Source organism: Cricetulus griseus, chromosome 3 (assembly GCF_003668045.3).
Source record: "Cricetulus griseus strain 17A/GY chromosome 3, alternate assembly CriGri-PICRH-1.0, whole genome shotgun sequence".
NCBI lineage: Eukaryota > Metazoa > Chordata > Mammalia > Rodentia > Cricetidae > Cricetulus > Cricetulus griseus.
This window is the reverse complement of record NC_048596.1, coordinates 43,026,163-43,046,211: the sequence shown is the minus strand read 5'-3', so window position 1 is coordinate 43,046,211 and position 20,049 is coordinate 43,026,163.

Below are 20,049 nucleotides of genomic sequence, written 5' to 3'. Positions count from 1 at the left end.
CTCTGGGCAGCGGTGTCAGCCATTCTTCTGCCCCTGTGATAAGATATCCTGACAAAAAGAAGTTAAGGCAGTTTTGGTTTATGTTCCAGAGGGGATCTAGCTCATCATGATGGGGAGGCAGATCAATGGCATTGCAGCTGCACACAGGAAGCAGAGAAAGAGAACAGGAAGTGGGGCCAAGCTATAAAACCTCCAAACCCACCCCTAGTGACATCTTTCTTTCCGCAAGGCTCCACATCCTGGAAGTTCCGTAACCTCCTCCCCAAACCGTGTTATCAACTGGGTACAGAGTGTTCAAGTCCATGAGGCTATGGGTGACATTTCATATTCAAACCACAACACTAGGGAAATGAATATTAGACAAAATCTGGCCTTCCTCTGGGCAGAAGCTGATGAAGTCAAAGGAGAAGGAATAGGAATCTTCTTACCATTGTGTACCAGTGCACCTCTTAGGAAAGTAGGAACTAGAAAGATTAAGTTCAAGCCAATGCCCTCCCTAACCCTACCACTAGCGCGAACTGAACCCAGAAATTTCAGCTTTCCTCGAAAAAAAAAAAAAAAAAAAAAAAAAAAAAAAAAAAACCATGTTGGATATCTTTTAGTAAGACAATTGGGACTAGAAAGAAAAATCTGTTTCACCTTAAACATACTGGAGGAATATCACTGTAAAGATGACATTGGTGCTTACCTAGTCATGGTGATATGCCTGCCTCCAAATGTTTGTGTTATACCTTGAGGACCAGCCCCATCATATACTCCTGGGATAATGTCACCACTCCTGGTGCTACGGCTGAGTGGCTTTGGAGGTCAGGGACACACTTAGCTCAGCCCTGTTGGCTGTGACCCACAAGTTTCCAGCCTCTTCTCTGATATCTGTGACTTGGTTTTATTGAAACAAACTTCTTATTTAAGGGTATAGTTCTTTAGTCTTGAGAGATCTAGAAAAGAGATGGGTATTTCCGCCCTTTCTAACCTAACAAACCAGCCAAAGAGGGAAGCTGAGGTTCTAACAAATCTGCACACAAATCAATATGACTAGGAATGTCTAAGATCTGCTGTGAAGGAAAATAACCTGACCACCCGACCCCAGGAGATGCCCCATCTATGATCTGTATTAACTGCAGTTGTGCTCTTTGTTCAGCCCACCTAATCCAAAATATTATTTTTGTAGCAAATGCCTACTACATGCCATTATTGTTTCATTGGTGATGCCTTGTTGTCACTATGGATTTAAATCTATTTCTCACTTTTGTTGGAATTTCTTGATGGTCAAGACCCTACATTAACTGTATTTGCAGTTATTAGTTTCTTCCATCGTGTTTAGGAAAAGGTTGACTTTCAATAAATGCATTGCGTGCTCAGGCACATGGATGAATTGTTAGATATGCCAATGAGTCTTACAGTCAGATCTGGTTATCAAAACAAATGTTAAAGATTAATAAATGCTTCCCTCAAACTATGAAAGGAATATGGAAGGACCTTTGAAAATCATGATTTGTGGAACAAAATGTCAGTTCTAAGAGATGGCTGTTTTCTCCTTTTGAAATAAGGTGTCTTATAAATCTTGTTGATGAAGGAACAGTCAGGACAGGCTCTATACACAGCCATAGGGGACATGTAGTTGGATGGAATTGCTGAACAAGGTGATGGTGGTTTGTTTTAATGAAATGCAGTAATCACCAATATTCATGGCACTGTAGAAGATGTGTAGAAACAACTTCAACTGCCTTGAGAAGAAAAGTTTTAAAGAAACTATCTGAATATGAGTGTGTCTTAAGAATATCTTTATCAATTTTATTTGTTATGTTTTCCCATTTTAGTGAAGTATCCATGTGCTATATCATAAAAATCTGTGCCTAAGTAAGTCTAAAATAGCTCTTTCAATAAGTAGAAAATAAAAACTCTGAGTGAGAGTAGGGTATTATGTAAATTTTACTGAAAGCATTTTTCTTTAGCAATCCATAAAACAGTTGTAATTCTTATAGTCAATAACATTCATACTCTGTAAAATATGGGTACTTGCTATAAAATCAGTGGATTTTTTCTTTCTTTCCTTTTTCTGAGAAACAAATGGGATTGGTGAATTACTCCATTTATCCTTTTTACTGAAGTATGAACACATGAGATCTGCCTGCATCTTTTCCAGAAAGATGAGTCTCACATTGCTGTAATAAAATTCCGATGCCTTGAAACTCTAGAGGTATTTCTCTGTCCAAACAGTCTTTGTTTTTACTTAATGTTGCTGCTAAGGGTGAGAGAAAGGCCTTTCTCTACCTGGGGAATTCATATAAAACCAGTCTAAATATTTTTTACAACATTGCTAATCATTTCTGTCTTAACATATTTCCTATCTGTATACCCCCAAAGAAGCAAACGAAACAAAACTGGGGGCCTAAAAGCCCCTGTCCCCACTCACACTGTGTTTTGGGCACACAGAGATTGATGTTAAAGCCTCTCTGTCTTTGAAAATGGTTGATTCACATCTTCTTAGTGGGGTTCAGGCAACACAGAAATTAAGAAGGTCACAGACAGAAGTTACTCCATTAGAGAGAAGCAGGGCCCATTAGGATAATTACTGTTCAAATCCTGAACTTCCTACTCTGCTGCTTTAAAGAACCACAACTAAGACTTATCTGAGTGGAAACCAACCCTGTTACATCCCAAAGGCCTAGAGCATACATCATGAGCACCATGCCCCCACAATGTCTTTGATCCTCCCCACCCACCGCATACCTTCCACATTCTCTTTCCTCTAAAGCAGGGAGGGGAACAGGATCAGAGGGATAGTAATGGTTTCCTTTGTCCATGTTTCACAGATAGTCCTGGGTGTAAGATGCTTCTCTCTCTCTCTCTCTCTCTCTCTCTCTCTCTCTCTCTCTCTCTCTCTCTCTCTCTCTCCCTCCTCCCTCCCTCCCTCCTTTCCTCCCTTCCTCTCTCCCTCCACGCCACAACTAGACATAAGCTAGAGCTCTCTGAGAAGAAGGCACCAAATTTCAAATACCTCCATAAGATTGATCTGGAAGCACAATTTGGGGGCATTTTCCTAAATAGTGCTTGATGGAGGAGGACCCAGGCCATTGTGGGTAGTGCCACCCTGGAGTTTATAGTAAAGCAGGCTGGCCTGAGTTCCCTCAGTGATGGAGTTGTGACCTGAATATTGTGAGCTGGAATAACAACCCCTGCCCCCAAGTTCTATGGGGTCAGTGGTTAAGCACAGTAATAGAAACCCTAAGACAGGCGAGTAGCATAAGGTCCAGTTCCTGCCCATGCAAACAGAGGAAAGATGTGACTAGAGGAATAAATTAAAGGCTCCCTCCTGTGTGGATGCCCCCAGTCAGCAATTTTAGTGGGCTCTGTAGATCTCAGCACTATTGCTTAAGCTTTTGCAAAATGCCCATTTACCACCTTTCTTTGAAAGTTGTTTCTGAAAGTATTCTCTCCATTCTAACACTTAATAAAAAAACCTGGAATCCAAAGGAGGTAGAGGCCTATTGCTAAATTTCATATATGTTCCAAGAAGAAAAAGAGACATTTATTGTTGGAGAGGGAAGCATGGAGTACAAACAATGAAAGCAAGGAAGGGAGAAGAGAAGGAGAAAGAGGAGGAGGGGGAGAAAGAGGAGGAGAAGGGGGAAGAGGAGGAGGAGGAGGACCTGAGTCCCAGAGTTCAATCCCCTCCAGCCCACAAAGACCCTGTAGTGATAGAAGCCTGTCCTAGCATCACACAAATCAACAACTTTCTGTTTTAAAGAGAAGTTTCTATATATGCCACTAAAAATTTAATTACTACATCTGTTTCCTTAAAACGTGGGCTTTCATGTGAAGAGGTGGGATGCCACCCGGAGGAGGAGGAGGAGGAGGAGGAGGAGGAGGAGGAGGAGGAGGACCTGAGTCCCCAGAATTCAATCCCCTCCAGCCCACAAAGACCCTGTAGTGATAGAAGCCTGTCCTAGCATCACACAAATCAACAACTTTCTAAAAATTTAATTACTACATCTGTTTCCTTAAAACGTGGGCTTTCATGTGAAGAGGTGGGATGCCACCCGGGATAGGTTATATGTGGCTTGGTTGCTACTGTGAGCAAAGGGAAGGGCGTGTGGACACTGTGAGGTAGTGTCTCGTCTAAAGGAAATGAAATATTGCATGCAGCAGGGCGTTAAAGGCTTCGCTTTTTAAAAATCCACAGCAAAGGCAAACACTGGGGAGCAGACAGCTTCCTCTTTTGCTGGCCATGTTAACTTTATAGTTGGAAACACGAATGCAATTTTAGCATTTCTGTGAATTGGGGGGTGGGGTGGGGAGGTGGAGATAGAGAATCGTGAAGCCATGTCTTATTGAAAAAACATGGGAAAGAACAAAGCTTATCAGGGCAGATGTCTGCCTGTAACGAAGTGCAGCTTTCTGGCTGGGGCCTCACAGATTACTCAGCTAAGATAAATAAAACACAATATAGCAGAAGGGCCATCCAGAGCCTATGTTCCCCTGCTTAACTGTCCCCTTAAGATGTGACTACAGAAATGTCCTTGAGGTATCTCAGGACATCATAGCCCCGGCAGCACAGAAACTATATGGCTTGCTGTGTTCCCCAAACTCCACATTCAAAATTCAACCAGCTTTAGTTTTTTAATTGGAAAAATGTGGGTCAGTGAACAGGCTCAGTGGATAAAGGGACTTGCTACCTAACCTGACGACCTGAGTTCAATCCCTAGGACCTATGTATGGTAGGAGGAGAGAAATAGCTCCCATAAATTGTTCTCTGATCCCTATGTACATGCTATGGCAACCATACATGCACATCCATACACACAATCAAATTTAAAAGGTAAAAAAATGTTTATAACTCTTGAATAAAAACTTCATGTCTATGGTCTAAAACTTGATGTGCCAATGACATATTTTGAAACATTTGTCTACCATTCCCATTTTCTGCCACTGAGCCAACTCCTCCCATTAGGCAGGCCTGGTCACCTTTCTAACATTCTACGGTGAATAGCAGCAGATTGCAAAACAACCTTCTGCCTCTTATGGACCCTAATTCCTTAAATGAATTCTGATTTAAAAGAAAAAGTTGGGAATTTAGGGTCGTCGCTGCTCAGAGTCATCTGACACAAGCGACCTGCGTGCTGGACCGAGTTCAGCGGTGGGATCCTACACACTGAGGCCCCGTGACAGCTCTGCCTCCAACTGCTGGACCAGCGGGACCCAGCATGCCCAAACACTGCTGACACCTGGGTAACAGTGACACCTCCATCCATGAGAAGAGGACTGCCATACACCAGCAAGACCTGAACATCACAATGCAGATGAAGCAGAAGAGAATGACCTTAAAAACATCTTCATGAAAATGATAGAGGACCTCAAAGAGGCAAGAGAAAATCCCTTAAAAGGTAAGAAAAAACTAACCAAAAAATACAAGATATCAACAATTCTCTCAAGGAAACAGTTCAAGACCAAAAAACTGAAATAGAGACAATAAAGAAATAGGGAATGCTGGAAATAGAAAAGCTGGGTAAATGATCAGGAACTACAGATGTAAGCATAACCAACAGAATACAAGAGATGGAAGGAAATGAATAATTTTTCAACACTCTCTTGAAATGAATTTCTAGATTGAGTTAGATGCTTTTTTGCATATTAGCTTATCAGCAATGATTCCTAACTTAAACAACATTTCCTGAAGTAGAGACATGTTCACAAAGTGCACACAGTGAGTGGATCCCAGGGAGAGCTTTCTTTCACTCCTCCTGTACATGGGGTGAGCCATCCATCAGCAGAGCTTCCTCCTATATCACTTCATTACCTCCTGCGCATGCTCCTCTTGGTAGTTGTCATTTCAGCTTTTCCTAGATGTTATTTAGCCACAGATTCTATATGTAGATGTCAAAATTCCTGCTTTTGCAAATGGGTCAATCAAAATCAAGTCATTACCTTTGGCCATCCATGACTGGACATCCAAAAGACTGAGAGAAGTGGTTTGTGTGTAAAGAGCACTTGGCAAGGATCGGGAGGTTCTTATGGTGACTTCTAGCCTTGTTAGTGTTTGGATCTCAGCCATGTCTGCAAATATCTCTGGACTCCCATTTGCTTCCTCTGTAATGTGAGAGGAAGATCTCAGAGATTTTCTGCCTAAGCTTTTCTCTTTTACTCCCGACTCTTTCTATGGCTTTGCCCATGTGAGCCAATTCCTAAAGTCAACACAGCAAGCCCCTCCCTCCACCACAAGTCAGAATTTAAGAAGTGAACATGGTCAAGTTTAAGTTTGCAAGGCATTTTCTTATTTCTTGACAGAACAACTAAATGTTAGAAATTAGAACTGTAAGTTTGAGAAAAGAGCAAACATGAAATGACCCTATAGAAACGAACATTATTAGAAGAGAAAGTCCAGACCATGGGCCCTGATTGGGTCTTAGGGTGGGAGCATGTAGAAGGGACATCAGAGGCTGCGTGATGGGGTCTTGATGTAGGAGAACATTATAGATATGATGAGAACATGAACATGTAAATTCTTTCCATTTACAGCTTAAATTGAAAGAATAGGACTGATAGCCAGCATGGACATCGTGGCAGGGGACCTGGATTTCAGAGAAATCCCCTGAAAAAAAGAAATATTCTGGCACTGGGGTCTTTTGAGGGCTGGGCTTGCTTTTCCTCACAGATTCTGTGTGCTCACAGTAAGGGTTGTTAGTTCTTCCTCTCAAGGGACAAACTGCAGGGAGAGGTGGCCTGATTTCTCCAGGCTTCAGGTCTGGTCTCTTAGAGAAATGAGCATTGCAAGTAGCAGGGCCATAATTTAATCACAAAGAAGTATTTTGCCCAATGCTACCTCCTGGTTGCTTTGATTAATTTAACAGGCCTTTTGAGTATCCATGTGTCTAAAGTCTCTTTCTGAATCTGGGACAAGTCTTCTTCTTGAAGCAGATGAATGTAGATCCTTGGGCATAGCCAAGCTCCTGTATCACTGAAACCCAGGAGAGGAAGTGATGCAGGGGCTCCTCGGCCAGCTCTCCACAACAACTAGACTGAAATCTGGATAATGATGCTGAGCTGAATGAAGAAAAGAAGACACGGTGAGCAGAGACTGGAATGAGAGACACGTGACTATGTCTTTCCTAGAATTAAGTCAAAGTCAGGAACCCCACACCTAGTATTTCTGAAGGAGTGAACAAAGATAGATATCTCAATCATATATTAGGCAACAGATTTTATCCTTGTAACTATCATGTGTAACTGAGTATGTGTTTCATCCAACAAGTTGTCATCAGGGGCAAGTTATGTTCAAATACTGTTCTATGTGCCAGAAATATAACAATAAAGAGACCCTGCCACAACTGAACATGAAAAAGCAAAACCAAACCAAACCAAACCAAAAAACAACAACATAAACCTGGTTCTATCTTCTTGGGACACACATTCTAACTTCCCTCCTTTACATTCCATCAGGTTAACTCAGGATCTTGGCTGGCTGTGTTCTGTAACATGAAGGTGTTAGTACCCTACTCAACTCTTCCTACTCAGCAAAAGAAAAGAATAAGCTACAAATGTACCCAACAACTTGTGTGAATGTTAAAACAATCATGCTAAGAGAAAGATACAACATACAACCATCAAATGTAGTTGCTAAGGTTTATGAACAGGAGAACATGTGATAGAAATCACTACTTAGGCAGAAGGCCATTGTTGAGGATCACTCTCTGGGAGACAGAAATACATATTGGTCTTTATGGTGATACAATGTGCATCCATCACCATGTGTGTCATAACCCAATTTAAAAGAAAGAATGAGAGGTTAAAAATACACTTAGACTTCCAATGCTTCTGGTCACTGATTTCTAACATCCACTATGACACATTTTTGTGACTCTCTAATTCTTGTTCCCTTGAAGTCACATTTAATCCTTTCTGGAAGCTTGGGGACTTTCTTTAAACTTCCTGTTTTGGAATAACATAAAGATGCTCTTTCAGCTCAATGACTTGTGTCTACTTAATCCCTGGTGCATTTTCTATTAATTTTCAAAGCAATTTTCACCCTGTTGTAATTTGAATTGTAGCCTTGTCTATACGTGTTTTAGGAATCCTGGCCTCCAGTACCTGTGGATATTTTTAGAAACAAGATCTTTGCAAATGATGAAGCTGAGTATGGCATCTAATCCTTGAAGACTGTGTCCTTATAACAAAGACAAACCTAGACATAGAAACAGACATAAGCTGATCACATAGCTGAGAAGAGGGCAGAGGTTAGGGTGAAGCTTCCATAAGCCAAGGAGAAGAGAAGGAAGCAATCTTCACTAAGCCACAAGAGATCCAGGGACAATCTCCCACAGCCGTCAGGAGGAAACAATGCCATCTGCTCACTGACTTTGTGCTTCATACCCTGTGTTAGGTCCTGCAGCCCATGTATCTCTTCTCTGCTAGACTGGCAAACTAGCACACACTGTTTTTTATTAAGACCCATTTTTCTTGAACCCTCATTAGTTAGAGGGTGGTTCCTTAAAATAAACCTCTATGCCTAATGTGTCTTTCAATTTTATGTTCTCATACCTTTCTGTATTTTTTCTCTTTAGATTTCCTGTTTTATCTTCAAACAATTATTCTTCAATTGTAGGCTCTCTTGCTTTGTGCTCCCATTTCACAGCAATTTGATTTTGTTTTGTGTGTTTAAGGCATTTTTAAATCTCTTTAAGAGTGCTGGAGGAATTTTGAAAGTCCTCTTCTGTTTCCCAAATTATGCCTATTTTCTCTAGAATTCATAGTCTTTCTCTTTGCTACAACTTATTTTTTTCATGTGTTTGTATTTCCTTTGAGAATCCATGTATAATGAATGAAGTATAAGAGCTCCTCCCTCTCATGGGTAGGAAGGGGTTTCCCCCTAACTTACTTTCTCCTTGACTGAGAAGTGTACCTGACAGGCAGAACAGGAAGGTGGGGTGAATTCAAAGATTAGTTTTATGGCTGATGAGTTGAATAATACCAAATGCCACCAGGAGGATCTACTTTCCCCAAGGAGTCAAAAGACTTAAAAGAGGTGATGACTTTTTTTCCTGATTTGCTCAAAACGTTTAAGGAAGGGTTCTAGAAGTCATGTTCTAACAGGGTGAGGAGGCAAATGCAGTAATCAATATTAACAGTGCTCTACACCTTCCTCTCTTCTCATTCCTTTGCTTCATCAGTCCTGGGACTCTTAGCCCAGATTGCTTGTGAGTGTATAGTCCACTGCAGACTCTCACAGGAATTTTCTAGGCTTTGCCTTTTACAGCCATTTGTCTGGAGACCTCTGTCTTAGTTACAATCCCTACTGCTATGAAGGGACCCCATGACCAGGCAACTTATAGAAGAAAGAGTTTATTAGGCTTACAGTTTTAGAGGGTGATTCCATGGCCATCATGTTGGGGAATGTGGAAGCAGGTGGATAGACATGTATCAGTATCTGATATCTTACTAACTTATCCACAAGTGGGAGGTAGAGAGAGAGAGAGAGAGAGAGAGAGAGAGAGAGAGAGAGAGAGAGAGAGAGAATCCTATTGGCTTTACTGGGAATCCTATTGGCTTTTGAAATTTCAAAGGCCACCTCCAATGACACACAAGCAACACCTCTAGTCCTTCCCTATCACTTTTATCACTGGGAACCAAGTATTCAAACATATGAGCCTACCTGGAACCATTCTCATTCAAACCACCATAAGCTCCAACCATTTCTTACCTTTTTGAAATTTGTTGGACTCCCATTAACTAGTGTATGCATCTTCATTCTCCTTCCACTCCAAAACAAAAAAAAAATTTATTATTATTTCAACACAGCCTATAGATGAAAACACATGTTCTATCAATCTTTAATTTAGATGCATGCTATTTTCCTTTAAATCTAATTTTTGTTCTTCTAATTTAAAAATATAAATTAAGATTATGACCAAGGGGAGTGGAGGGTGGATGGGGTGGGGGTGGGTTGGGGAAGAGAGGGTAAGGGTGGGGGAGGGGAGGGAGAGGGAGAAGGGATTGACACGTGAAACAAGCTTGTTCCTAATTTGAACTAATAAAAAATTTACAAAAAAAAAGATTATGACCAAATTGGGCACTTTAGGGCACCAATGGTCCCTGTATTGCAGCTAATTTCCAAACCTACTCTGTTACCTTCTTTGCATGTCATTGTCAACCCTCTGCCTTATCTGCACCAGTCCAAGCCTATTCCCTACTGCCCTGGTCTCCATGAACATTCCTTGATTCTGTCTTGTTGCTGGCAGTTTTCTTGTCCGGCCTGGTCCTGTGGCTGCTTCAGCCCCAAATGAACACACAGAGACAGTATATTAATTATTAAACTGTTGACTGATGGCTAGGGCCTCTTATTGGCTATCTGTGTCTTAATTATGAACCCATTTTTATCAGTCTATGTATTGCCACGAGGCTGTGGCTTACCCAGCAATGCCCCGGCATGCTGTTACTCCTTTGGCAGCATGGGGACTCTATGGTGGAGTCCCTCTGCCTACTTTTCCCAGAATTATTCTCATCTCCCAGCCCTGCCTATCTTCCTGTCTGACTATCAGCCAATCAGTGTTTTATTCATCAACCAATAAGAGAAACATATACAGCAGGACATCCATCCACCATCACTGTTTCTTCGGGTTCTCTGCATGTTACACAGACTGAGGACTTCCTCAATGCTCCCAAGTCCTCAAGTTCTCTTAGGCCTTTCTATCTGATCCAATTTGACAAGGAATTTTCCCTTGTAGTTCAGTCTACTCTTGGGAAATACAGGGGAACCTATGTAACAACTGTACTCCTGACAGAAGGGAGCAGGAATTGCCTCTCTGCTTCAACGACAGTGTTCTCTTTGCACAGATGAGCAGTCGTTCCTTGACTAAATAGGAACACTTTGCTGATTAAACATTCAGAGAAAAGAAAATGTTTTGTCACGTGGAAGAATTTAAACACCTCTTTTTAAAGGACTGGATGCAAAATGCATGTATTCATGAAGCTAAAATTAGTTTCAAACCCAGCAGACCAATTCCAGTCTCTCCTGGTCTGCAGCCACTCTGCTGAAATCTCTACCAGACCCCACCTCTTTTCTGTATGCAGATGTGATATTTCAAGTCCATATCTTATTTCGGTGTTCATGGTAGATAAACACAGGGTCTTCTGACAACTGAGATGATTGGGTAGAAACTACCCACTCATCCTCTATATTTATTGTCATGTTGACACAAAATACCCAACAAAAGCAGTGTAAAGAAGAGTTTCTTTTGGATCACAGGTTGAGGGTACAGTCCATCATGGCAAGGAAGTCACAGTAGCAAGAGGCTGTGCCAACTGGTCACATTGCTTCTGTAGCCAGGAAACAGAGAATAGTGAAGGCTCCTACTCAGCTCACTTCCTCCTTTTTATTTATCTCAGTAGTTAGGGGAGGTCTTGCAGTCTCAGCCTAATCTACAGAACTCCTCACAAATGTGACCAAAGATTTGTCTCCAAGGTGATTCTAGATCTTATCAAATTGAAAATCAGCATAAAGCACCATCTGTCCTCTACAAGTGCCTCTGTGCCTATGTTCTTTTAGTGCTTATCTTAATCAGGGTTCTCTAGAGGAACCTAATGTATAGAATAAACACCCCTCCAACACACACCACACACACACACACACACACACACACACACACACACACACAGAGAGAGAGAGAGAGAGAGAGAGAGAGAGAGAGAGAGAGAGAGAGAGAGAGGTGATTTATTAGAATCAGGATGGCTTAAAGGCTGTGGTTCAACTAGTCCAACTATGGCTGTCTGCCAATGAAAGGTTCCAGAATCCAGTAGTTGTTAAGTCCATAAGGCTGGATGTCTCAGCTGGTCTTCAGTGTCCATCAAAATCCTGAAGAATTATGCTCTAATGTCAGGACTTGCTAGTGAGAACAAAAGCAAGCAGGCAAAAAGAGAACAAATGTCCTTCTTCCATGCCTTTTATATAGGCTTCCAGGAGAAGTCATGGCCCAGATTAAAGGTAGTTCTTTCCACATCAAAAGATTCAGATTAAAAGTTGGTCTTCCTACTTCTAATTGTTTAATTAAAAAAAATCCCTCACAGGTATACCCAGACACTTGGATTTTAGCTAATTTCAGATGTAGTCAAATTGACAACTGAGAATAGCCATCATAAGGCTGATCTGTTGTTTTTGATATTAGCCATAGCTGGAAATATACAAAATCACCATTAGGCTGAGCTCTGAATAAACCTCATTTAAGAATTGAATTAAATATTTTCTCCTTTTGATCATACTCCTATCTCTACTGATGCATGCTTATATAGGTTACACTTAAACTTTTGGGAAATTCCACTTACGGCGGATTTGCAGGCTCAGTACCACATGAATAACATTAAACTGATTTGAATGCAGCTCTGACATCTGTTGAAATTGGGTGTTGGAGGTAGAAAAGGGGGTGGTGACTGACAGAATGGAGGTATTTGTATTCAGTCAAGTTTTTGTTACACAGAAAAGCAGTTACAGGTGGTGCCTCTTGCTTGTTGGATCACTGCTAACAATTTACAGGTAGAAAAAACTAATGGAGCTTATGGAGAACCTCCTCATGGTCCACCGTAATGTCCAGGAATATGTTCAGCATCACAATTGTCCGGCGCGTGTGTGTGTGTGTGTGTGTGTGTGTGTGTGTGTGTGTGTGTGTGTGTGTGTGTGTGTGTGTATTACTTTTAAAAGGTCGTTTCTAGTCTTTGGGGGAATCTCTACATTTTGCCAAGTAGCTACATCAGTTTGCACTCCCACATCAATGGAGAATCCTCTTTCCCCACATCTTCACCAGTATTTCTTGTTATTTTGTTTCTTGATGATGGTGTTTTTGAGTGGGGTGAGATAGAATTTCAAAGATGTTTTAATTTGCATTTCACCTACGGCTAGTGATGCTGAATACATTTAAAAGTGTTTACTAGCTATTTGTATTTTTAAAATAAATTTTATTTAAATTAAAAACAATCTTATTTTACATACCAATCCCAGTTCCCTCTCCCTCCCCCATTGTCCTCCCATGCCCCCACAAACCCCCATTCCAACCCATCCACTCCCCAGGTAGGATGAGGCCTCCCACGGGGGATCATCAAAGCCTGACATCATTTGGGGCAGGGCCTAGGCTCTCCTCTGTGTATCTGGGCTGAGAGATTATCCCTCCATAGGGAATGGGCTCACAAATCCCATTCATGCACTAGGGATAAATACTGATCCGCTACCAGAGACCCTATAGACTGCCCAGGCCTCCCAACTGACACCCACATTCAGGGTTCCTGGTTTGGTCTTATGCTGGTTCCCCAGCTGTCAGATTGGGGTCCCTGGGCTCCCGCTTGCTCAGGTTAGTTGTTTCTCTGGGTTTTCCCCACATGTCCTTGACCCCTTTGCTCATCACTCCTCCCTCTCTACAGGTGGATTCCAGGAGTTCAGCTCAGTGCTTGGCTGTGAATCTGTGCTTCTGCTTCCATAAGCTATTGGATGAAGGCTTGCCATTTGTATTTTTATTTTGAGAATTCTTTGCTCAGTCTTGTGGCCCAAATTTTAGAATTGGGTTGTTTGTATTCTTTATGTTTTGCTTCTAAATATTAATCCTCTGTTGGAGTAATCTGTAGATTTCCCTCCATTCTGTGGGATACTTCTTTACTTGATTGTTTTCTTTGCTGCACAGAAGAAGCTTTCTAGTTGCATGAGGTACCATTTCTCAGTTGTCAGCCCTATCTCTTGAGCATTCAGAATCTTATTTAGGAAGCTTGTAATAGCCTGTGTGCTGTAGCATACTCCCTACCTTCTCTCCTATCAGTTTCAGAGTTTGGAACTTTGATCCAATTGGAGTTTATTCTCCTATAGGGTGAGGTATAAAGTTCTAGTTTCATTCTGTGCATTTGGACATCTAATTTCCCTAAATATATTACTAGAGATGCTGTGTACTTTTGTCATATTTATCAAATCCATGTGTCTATAGTTGTACAGATTTAAACCTAGGTAATCTGTTCTACTGAAGAGTCTGTGTGTGTAGGGGGGGCAGTACCAATGGTCTTGTCTAGCTCTGAATCTTACAATCTATAATACAAATCTAGGCAAGATATGCTTCATTGTATAATAGAAGCACTCTGTCATGAAAATAAGCAAATGCTCTCTAAATGGATCTAATTGGACCCTTCCCCACACAGGAATCCCTGCATATAACTTGAGAGCCCATCCCATGGCTCGGCTTGAACACATGGGGGAGGGCCTAGGCCCAATCCAAGATGATGTGGTGGACTTTGGGAAGACCCTGTCGAGGGCCCTACCCAGCCTGGGGAGTGGAGGGTGGATGGGGTGGTGGGCAGGTGGGAGGTTGGGGGGAGGGAGAGGGAGGAGGGATTGACATGTAAACAAACTTGTTCCTAATTTGAACTAATAAAAAAAATTACAAAATAATATATAAAACCCTCAATGACAGGAGAGATCATTATCCATGGATGGGGGTGGGGGTGGCACCAAATACTGTTGTTTAGTTAAATTGACATAGTTTCAAGCTGCCTTCTAAATAGTTCTGTTTACATCACAAACAACTGCTACTTTTAGCCTTAATCAGAGGAGCCATAGTATCCAGAGAATGGGGATGAATACAGAAACTAATGGATATAAGGACCTCAACCTTAAACAAAATATTTATATCATACCTTCTAAGATTTAGGGACACACACACACACACACACACACACGAGAGAGAGAGAGAGAGAGAGAGAGAGAGAGAGAAAGAGAGAGAGGGAGAGAGAGATCTGAATTTAAATAACATAACAATTGAAAACTGACTCTTCATCATAATAAATACATGCAACAGATAAGCCAGAACATATCATATCACAGAAAAAAAAATCTTCATTGCCTAAGGTGAGTTTGTAAAATCATAGATTTCTCCAGGAATCTAAATTTTGATTCACTTACGAAGATATGTTTGTATGTAGCTTTCAGTTCATTCATTCAATTGCTCACATATATTTCTTGATAACTCTTATCAATAAATACCAATTCATTCAGAACAACAAATCTGGAGAAGTTCTGGTACAACATGGTTAGTTCCCTTTGTTGACACTTACAAAAGTGGCAGTGCTTCAGCTCTGCCTCAGAACTGGCTGTGGATGGCCACTGGTGCCTCAGCTTACTGATGACAGTATGACAGAGATTGTATCTTCATGTTGTGTGACAGTGGGTAGCAGTGTGGCAGAGATTGTATCTCCATGTCGTGTGACTCCTCTGCTTTAAAACTGCTTCACAAATCTGGACAGCGTGATGAAGATCAGAAATATCTAAACACCCAGTTTTATGTCCATTGTATCTCAGTATAATGGAATTGGCTGGCTTCTGTTACGATGTGATGAGTGTAAACTAAATACTGTTTGTCTACAGTGTGTTGGATATCTGAGACAGTGGAAAGGCAGGCAATGTATGTAGAAAATAACTCCAGAACTGTCAGATATGCCCTCAAAATCCCAGAGGTTCACATCCCTGCAAAATTAATAATAATGACCTCCTGCACTTTTCTGTGGACATAAAACCAAACTGTTATTGTAGATAAGAAAAAAATTAACATTAATCCTTGTGTGGAGAAAAGTACATGTCTAGAGATTATGATCCGGGACCAGACGGCTGACTCTGAATCCTGGCTCTGCCTTTACAAGTACATCTTGGTTGTGACAAGCTATTTGACCTTGTGGTAACCCTAGAAGTTATTTTGTTTTAAATCTGCAAATTGATGATGAATATAGAATCTTTTACATATGCTGTCTCTGGATTAGAGTTAGCACAAAGTAATCTTGAGTGCAGGCATAGCATAAGTACAATTAAGTCTTTATTTCTGTTATTATGATAAATGCCTGCTTTTTATATTAATAGTCACAGCCAGTCTCCTAAGCTGCTAGTGGACACACACACACACACACACACACACACACACATGCACGCACGCACGCACGCACGCACGCACGCACGCACGCACCCACATATATGTATATTTATATTTTTAATTGCTGTGAATGAAAACAGATTTCACTAGAGAAAAGACATTTTTAAATACACAGCAATAAATGGTTGAGTTGGAATTCCCTAGGGTCTGTCTAATTTCAAGCCAATTCTCGCTGTTAGCCTCTAACAAGTTATCTGGCCGACTAACTCCTTCACTAGTTGTCCTTGGGCAACTAGTTCAATAATAAGATCCTGTCCAGACTTGGACAACTACCTCAAAGATCTTCCATCTCTTGTCTTAGCTGGGGGGCAGTGAATGCTAGCTCTGCAGGGAAACTGAGGACAGATGGGGTGGCCAAAGGGCCCTGGTCCCAACACGTTTCTCTTCTGCATCATCAGAGAGGCTCCCTGCAGCAGTTTCCAATCAGGGTGTGCAGTTTCCTTTCTTTAGCCCTTTCAAAATATTTTAATTTTTCAGAGCACATTGAATATTTCATTGTTTCTTGTAGATGAGAGAATAGCTCATTCAGAAAAATATGGACCTACAGACGAGATGCATCCCAGAGTAGCGTTCACAGCCTGTGCTGCCAACTTCAAAAATAAATGGTTCTGATATCTTCAGAAACCAGATTTTCATATTTGTTCTCTGAAGAGCGGAGGGTACGTTTTTAATAAAGCAGTGGTTGTGATAAATGGCTGGCTTAAAAATAGCAGGCAGAGGCCCAGCTCACACAGTGGCCTAGGAGCCATTGGTGAATCATTTGCTAGATAAACAGGCGCTCCAGTGAAGTCTTTTGAGAGTCTCAGTTAAGGTTAGCTGTGACTTCATTTCCCATGATCAGGTTTGATCTCACAGAAGAGGGTTTCCCTGTAGTTCAGACTCACAGACTCTGGCCCAAACCTGCCTTGTATAACCTGTCATCTAATCAGGAGAGCAGATACTCATTGTCTCCATCAATTCCAATACACCTTTATGGCCTCAGCCTCACTTGTGCATATTTATCTGTAATGAAGCTTAGGGCTAAGGAAAATTTTCTGGTTTCCTTTCTCATAAACAGTGACTGAATATGGATTAAAATTGCTATGACAGAGAAGCATGTATTCTTAATAGCAAAACAATTCCTTGCTACAGTGATTGGGGCTACTGGATGTTACCAAGAACAAAGGAAGAGTTAGGAGAAGCTAAATTAATTGCATGGAAAATGTGGCAGACATCTTCGTCTTATTTCTCTCGGAGGCTATCATCCATTAGACATTATAATCTATTTCTCTCCTACAGGTGATCGGGGCCAGGTGATTTCAGAACGAGCCCTCAGAAAAGCAATCATTGACTCACCAGCTCCTTGAACCTTCCGAACCATGGGTGAAGCCCTCAGAGGCATCCCTTCATGTGCAGAAGTAGGGGTGTCTCCAAAGACTGAGAAGTGACTATGTAAAGGGAGTTACAAGGCTTAACTGCAGAATGCCTATTAGTAGGCTGTCAAGTGGGCAGTAGGCAAAGGAAGTCTAAGGGTGGTCTCTTCTCCAATGGATACTGTCGGAAGGATGCTGAGACTTCTTTGTACCTGAAGCATTTGATAGACAACCAAGGTCCAGTATATTCCCCACTACTCCGCCTGACACTATACACTAGTTAGAATCTAAGTGTGCATGCAGAGTAAATTCCACTGAAATGCAAATGCTTAAAAAGCCTTCTCAGTTCCTACCTTCAGAGGTTGGTGATGTGCTAGACATTTCCTTTTGGTTTTCTGGAGCTGCTCTTTCCCTTTTCCCTTTGTGCTGTTCCTGAAAGATTGTTTCTATCAATGGCCTCTCGTGCCATCTGCCTTTTAATTATTTTCGATCAGTGAGAAGCACTAGCAAGAGACAGGGAAAGACAGAAGACAAGTGAGATCGAAGTATTGATTTCCTGAGCCTTTCCCTGTGGGGTCACTACAGGAAGGCTGCATCTTTCAAAGAAGTTCTTATCTACTCCTGGAAGGAATAGAGATTATCCTGGGAAAGGACACTTTATGATCAAAGAGAAGGAAGCAGAGATGTGTGTGGATGGATTTGTGGGTATCCATAGCAGAAAGAGGAGATCACACATGACAACATTCTCTCACTGTCATGTGGGAAGAAGATAATTGCATTACTGATACACCCAGGAAGTTAGTAGAAGGAAGTGCTTAATGGGTATGAGAAAAAATAGAAAGAATTGACTTTAGAAATGCATGTTAATCTTTGAAAACTTCATGGAATCAAAGAAAATGGATGTGTGGTGGCATTAGGGTTGTGGTTAGCACTCACAGCTCTGTAATAGAGAGCAGAAAAGGCAATCAGTTGGAGATGTAATAAATTCAGTTTATCTCCACCACGGTAAACTAGTTGGCCTCACTTACTGCACTAGGGACGTGGAGCATGCGCGTGTTCCCTAGGCACTCCTGCCCTTGGGCCCAAACTACGCCTGGGCAGGGGAAATTCTGGTGGAGGTCCATAGTGGTCCTGACTTGCAAATTGGTCATCTGACCTGGGTATAGGCACAAAAGACTAATCGAACCATCTAGAGCTGGTTCCCTCCCAAGTTTCCCTCAATATAGCTGATGCTCTCGCTTAAAAAAATTCAGTTTGCCAGGCAGTGGTGACAGAAAAAAACATGGATGATTTGAAGAATTCAGCAGAAGGAATGAAGAATGTGCCCCAGAGTCATAAAAATGGAAAATGATGGGGAATGGCAATAGAAGGAAGAAAGAAATGAAGATCATAAAGAATCTAATGGAATGATGTGAAGAAAAGAGACCAAGGACACAGGAAGGGCATATAGCTACAACTAGAGAGGGCATGATTATGGAAGGGAGAGGAAGTGTTTGGTAATGCCAAGCCCTGGGATATAAGCATGAAAAGAGAGCACAGGTCATTTGAGTTCAAAGATAAAGAGATGGAAAATGTGATTTAGGAAGAATGATAAAAAATTCAAGAGTAACCAAGGCGTCCATCTTCTGCAGCTTAGAGCTGATAAGGGGCAGGTGGTTGATGACAGGGTAGAATGTGGAGGACAGTGGCTCCAAAGCAGCACATTTTGTTCAGGACAGAGGAATAAAAGCAATACTAGGGAAGGGAAGTATGCCCACAATACCTACTGACTTGAAGGTGTGTGGAGAAAGAGCAGCTGCTGCTAGGTAAATCTGCAAGGGCAGCGGCGCTTTGACAGAGTCAGATTCCAGGAGAAATGAAGTCAAGAAAGAACAAGAAAACTGTCATGAGTCTGAGGTGCAAGAAAACAGGTTTGGGTGGTGGAAATTAGGAAAAAGTTATACTAAGGAGATTTGACAAGATCAGCATGAATGTAGCATCCTTTTTAGACTCATGAGCCATGGTGGGTTTGGACAGTTTAGTGTAATCCGAATGGGTTAGTTACAATACCGTGCTGGTGCAGGAGAGGGCTACAGAGGGCACCCAGTTTTCTCCAGAAGAAGTTAGATGAGAAAGTGGGAAGAACTGACCTTTGAGTCAGTTCAAATCCATAAAAACACGGTCGCAGGGATTAACTAATTCCTTGATTTAAAAGTACTTTGTGTGTCATTGTTGTATATGGTACTATATCCCATCTCATACAGACATTTTCATACAAGTATATCATGCACCTTGAGCATCCTCTGCCCCTCCTTTCTCACTCTTCCCTCTGTCCCTTGCTTTCCTGGGCATAATGCTTCAATTAATAATTTTCCTTCAAATAAATGAAATTGTAAAAAAATAATCTTACTCTCTATATATACATATATAATTTTATGTATTTATAAAATATAATAAAGACAAATGAGATAGAACATACAATATTTATCTTTCTGAGATCGGACTAATTCACTTAAAGTGATTGTCTCCATTTGTATCTCCTTTCCTGCAAATGACATAACTTGGTTTTTTATGGATGAAAAAATTCCACTGTGTATCTATGAAACTCCTGCTTTCTCTATTCCTCTCTTTGTGGACACCTGGGTTGTTCCATAGCATAGCTATTATGAATAGTATTGTGGTAAACACTGATGTGTGTCAGTAGTATGTGGACTTGGAGTCTTTGGGGTAAATACCCAGCAGTGTTATAGCTGTGTCATATTGTAGATCTATTTCTAGCT